The sequence below is a fragment of the Tachyglossus aculeatus genome, chromosome X1 (assembly GCF_015852505.1).
Source record: "Tachyglossus aculeatus isolate mTacAcu1 chromosome X1, mTacAcu1.pri, whole genome shotgun sequence".
Taxonomy (NCBI): Eukaryota; Metazoa; Chordata; class Mammalia; order Monotremata; family Tachyglossidae; genus Tachyglossus; species Tachyglossus aculeatus.
This window is the reverse complement of record NC_052101.1, coordinates 3,530,121-3,535,403: the sequence shown is the minus strand read 5'-3', so window position 1 is coordinate 3,535,403 and position 5,283 is coordinate 3,530,121. Positions and strand designations below refer to the sequence as shown.

At 43.3% G+C, this 5,283-nt stretch overlaps 1 non-coding gene across 1 annotated transcript; it reads left to right on the top strand.

The window, feature by feature from the left end:
* The first annotated feature begins 970 nt into the window (after positions 1 to 970).
* LOC119920645 lies at positions 971 to 1,108 on the top strand. Its single transcript, XR_005448376.1, has one exon. It is a non-coding gene; the product is annotated as a small nucleolar RNA SNORA7 (small nucleolar RNA).
* Positions 1,109 to 5,283: the final 4,175 nt, after the last annotated feature.

Below are 5,283 nucleotides of genomic sequence, written 5' to 3'. Positions count from 1 at the left end.
GCCCATATACTCTATTCACTAAGCAACACTGCACTTCCCCTGATCTACAATTTCCTTGTATCCAGATCTTGGATCCACTGAGCTGAAATTAAGGCACCTTTAGGAGAGACAGACTTCACTGACACAATTCACAGGTGTCCAGAAAAATCAATGTTATACAAAAACACATTGATGAAAATGAATGAGAATAAAAAGCCGCATGCCTAATGGGAAGAGCACAGGCCTGTCAGTTAGCAGATCTGGATTCTAATCCTACCTCTTCTACTTGCCTGATTCATGATTTCAGACAAATTGCTTAATTTCTTGGGCTTCCCTTTCATACCTGTTAAATGCAGATGAAATATCTGTTCTCTCTCCCCCTTTAAACCGTGAGCCTCATCTGGGGCAGAGACTGGTCTGATTATCTTGCATCCTTCCCGGTGTCTGGTACACTGCTTCTCATATAGTAAGTGCTTAACAAATGTCATTATTATTCATGAAAACAATGTAAACCTTTACAGGAAACCGAGTTAGCAAGTCTTACTGAAAGCCCGTAGTTTTTTGCTGCCATAAACCAGGCACTTGTGGAATATTTGCTCATGATCCCTGAGGATCCCTGGGAGGATTTCGAAAGAAAATAGGAACATTGATCAAACACATTTTCCTCGGGTCGCGTTTAGAAATGACATGGAAAATCGAATAGGAAACACCCAACGCTTGACATTTTCTGCCACCGCAAGGCAATGACTCAGTTGGGGGCAAACTCCATGCGCGCCAACTTTCATGTGCTCACATATACGCTCCATTTCTAACAATCACTCAATCTTATTTATTGAGCACTTACTTTGGGCGCAGTTGGTAGGGAAGCAGGTTGGTGTAATCAGAAGGCCATGGGTTCTAATCCCAGCTGGGAAGCTTGTCTGCTGTGTGTCACCTTGGGCCTCGCTTTGCTTCTCTGGGCCTCAGTTAACTCATCTGAAAAATGGGGATTCGCCTCTCAGGGTCGCACCTGGAGAGTTTCCAGTCCTCCACCAGTCTCGGCTACTAGAGGGAGAGTCAAGCAGAGTCCTAGCCATTTCATCCCTAGCTTGGACAGTGGCTAGCGAGTGGAAGGCAATCTGTTACAAGGCAAAACTCACCCATGTTGGGCAGCAGCAGCATGGGAGAGAGTCAAGGGAGGAGATTCAAGTTTACCGCGTGGAAGGTGGCAATGGTAAACCACTTCTGGATTTTTACCGAGAAAACTCTCTGGATCCACTACCAAAATGATAGCAGATGGAGAGCAGGGCATTCTGAAAGAGATGTGTCCGTGGCATCGCTATCGGTCGGAAACTACTCGATGGTGTAAGACAAGACAAAATGGGGATTGAGACTGTGAGCCCCACATGGGACAGGGACCGTGTCCAGCTCGATTTGCTTGTTTCCACCCAAGCATTTAGTACAGTGCCCGGCACATGGTAAGTGCTTCACAAATAGTATAATTATTATTAGACACAATCCCTGCCCACAGCGGGCTTCAATTCATGTTTGATTTAGATTCACTTGGATCCATGAGGATTCCACTGATGGAATATCACATAAGAGTTCTAATCTGTAACTACTCAATCAAACAATATGTGGTATTTGTTGAGTGCTTCTGTATGCAGAGCACTGTATTCAATGCTTGGGAAAGTACAGTAAAACAGAGTTGGTAAATACGTTCCCTGCCCACAAGGAATTTAGAGTATTGCAGGGAAAGACAAACATTAAAACAGATAAGGGAGTATAAAAGTATTTCCATAAATATTGTGGGGTTGGTTACCAGAGTGTCTAAGGGTATCAAAATTGAATCTAATGATACAATATTTTTTTTTTTCAAAATTTGGGGAATAACTTTACTAAGCCTATTGTGATAAAATTTCCAGTTCTCTGCATTATTATTCTTTCTACAAATAGCTATAATTCTATTTGTTCTGATGATTTTGACACCTGTCTCCATGTTTTGTTTTGTTGTCTGTCTCCCCCTCCTACACTGTGAGCTTGTTGTTGGGTAGGGACTGTCTCTTTCTCTATGTTGCCGACTTGTGCTTCCAAGTGCTTAGTACAGTGCTCTGCACACAGTAAGTGCTCAATAAATACGATTGAATGAATGAGTAGTAAGTGCTTAACAAATGCCATCATTAGCATTGTTATTATCATCTAATCTTCCACAACTCATAACAACCCACTCTGGGAATCCTACTCAAATGTTCCAGATAAAAAGGATGAGGGTGCAGAGGTGTTTACTGCTATTGCCTTCATGGAGACGATCTCATCTGTTTCCAGAAACTTCAGCTGATTTCCCTTTCAGCAGGTCTTGCCATGGGGCTACTAGGAAAAAGGGGGCTGGGAGAGGGAGCGTGGATGGCTCAGTGTAAGCCATCACCACTCCTACACTAATATTGTTGTATAGTACTCTCCCAAGCGCTTAGTACTGTGCTCTGCCCACAGTAAGCGCTCAGTGAATATGACTGACTGACTGATAAAATGGACTGCCCCGTGAACCAGTCCGCAGGATGCCAAAGATCTGGGTGACAACTATACCCACTATGTTTCAGGGCCTGGGTCCAGAGGGCCAGGCTATGGATGTGACAATTGAGAAAAATGAGATAATCAATCAATCAATCATATTTATTGAGTGCTTACTGTGTGCAGAGCACTGTACTAAGCGCTTGGGAAGTACAAGTTGGCAACATATAGAGACAGTCCCTACCCAACAGTGGGCTCACGGTCTAAAAGGGGGAGACAGAGAACAAAACCAAACATACTAACAAAATAAAATAAATAGAATAGATATGTGTCCCTACCCAACAGTGGGCTCACGGTCTAGAAGGTGGGCTCACAGTCTAGATAATGGCATTCAGTAGTTTAAAACCTAAACCAGGTAACAGTCCAGTATCTTTATAGTAACTAATAACAATAACTGTGGCATTTGTCAAGCACTTACTATGTGTCAGGCACTGTACCAAGTGCAGGGGTGGAGACAGTTCCCATATGCGAGGCTAGTAGTCTCCATCCTCATTTTACAGATAAGGTAACTGAGGCACAGAGAAGTGAAGTGACTTGCCAAAGGTCACACTGCAGACAAGTGGTGGATGCAAGATTAGAAGTCTTGATCTTCTCACTCCCAGGCCTGGGATCTATCCACTTCACCATGCTGCTTCCTCACCATACCCTCCAGTCAGCCAGGAGCAGGACAACCTCATTTCCCTGGAAACCCACTTTTTGGGGACAGACCAAATGCATAATAATAATATTAGTATTAATAATAATAATAATAATAATAATAATAGCATTTGTTAAGTGCTTACTATGTGCAAAGCACTGTTCTAAATGCTGGGGGGTTACAAGGTGATCAGATTGTCCCACGGGGGGCTCACAGTCTTAATCCCCATTTTACAGATGAGGTACCTGAGGCTCAGAGAATAGTAATGATGGTATTTTTTAAGTGCTTACTATGTGAAAAGCACTTTTCTAAGCACTGGGGAGGTTACAAGGTGACCTGATTGCCCATGGGGGGCTCACAGTCTTAATCCCCATTTCACAGTTGAGGTAACTGTGGCACAGAGAAGTTTAAGTGACTTGCCCAAAGTCACACAGCTGACAGTTGGTGGAGCCAAAATTTGAACCCATAACTGAGACTTTTTGCCTCAGTTAACTGATCTGTAAAATAGGGATTAAAATAATTATATTTGCGAAGTGCTTACTATGTGCCAAACACTGTTCTAAGTGCTGACTGTGAGCCCCACATGGACCACCTGATTACCTTGCATAATAACGATGGTATTTGTTAAGTGATTACTATGTGCCAAGCACTGTTCTAAACGTTGGGGAGGTTACAAGGTAATCAGGTTGTCCCACACGGGGCTCACAGTCTCAGTCCCCATTTGCCAGATGAGGTAACTGAGGCCCAGAGAAGTCAAGTGGCTTGCCCAAGGTAACAGAGCAGACAAGTGGCAGAGCTGGGATTAGAACCCACATCCTCTGACTCCCAAGCCCTTGCTCTTTCCACTAAGCAACGTTGCTCCTCATCAGCACTTAGAACCGTACTTGGCACATAGTAAGTGCTTAACCAATACCATAAATATTAATTATTGTTATTATTATGGCCTGGAGGGCAGACCATGGACCTGGGAATCAGAAAGACCTGGGTTCTACTCCTGGCTCTACATGCTGTGTGATCCTGGGCAAGTCATTTCACTTCTCTGTGCCTCGGTTACCTCACCTGCAAAATGCAGATTGAGACGGTGAGCCCTTTGAGAGACAGGGACTCTGTCCAACCAGAGTAGCTTGTAACTACCCCCACTACTTAGAACAATGTCTGGCACATAGTAAGTGCTTAACAAATATCATTTTTTTAAAAAAATGTTGTCAATTAATAGTATATTCTGAGTGCATACTGTATGCAGGGCACTGGACTAAATGCTTGGGAAAATACAATAAAATTTTAGAAATGCACTGCGCACAGAAGAACTTGACAAATACCATCGATTGATTCTTTGACCTCAAGGACTTTCCATTCCAGCATCCCTGTTACCAAACCGTAGGTCTGCCTTTCTTCTAGAAGAAACACACGTCTAAGGAAAAGGGCCACATTTGCTTTTTTCATTCCCCCTTCCCCCTTTTCACTGTGCAGCAAAGAATAAAATGAAACATGGTGAAACTTTCTCATGCAAAGTTAGAGGGAGTAAAGACCGCAACTAAGATGAATTAGTGGGTCCCTTTTTCTCTTCACATCAGACAAAAACTCAGTACACAGTTTTAAGTCTGGCACCATCTGGATCCACTTCACCTATCTACCCGCTTGGCCATTATTCCCCAACTCGCTGACTTCATTTTGTCCAAGCCATCCTTTTAGCCATACATCACTCTCTACTCTCCCGCCTCTGTCTCCTTGTTTCTGCCATTCTTCGGTCTTGGAACTCCCTCCCTCTCCACAGGAGACAGACCACAGCTCTCTCCCACATTCAAAGGCCGCCTAAAATTCAACAAAGTTTCCCAGATTAATTTCCCACCACCCTAGGACACAACATCCTTCCAATCAACTTGAGCACTTATGAACTTCTTTACCTCCTCCTTAAGCAATACACACACACACACAGGCTCAATTAATTTATTCTGACTGACAGATGTGAATATTTTTACATTTATCCCCTTCATTAGAATGCAAACTCCTTGAGGACAGAGAACACGTCACTTAATGACGGGAATAATAATGATATTTGTTAAGTACTTACTACGTGTCGAGCATTGGTCTAAGCACTGGGGTTAGATACAAGCTAATCA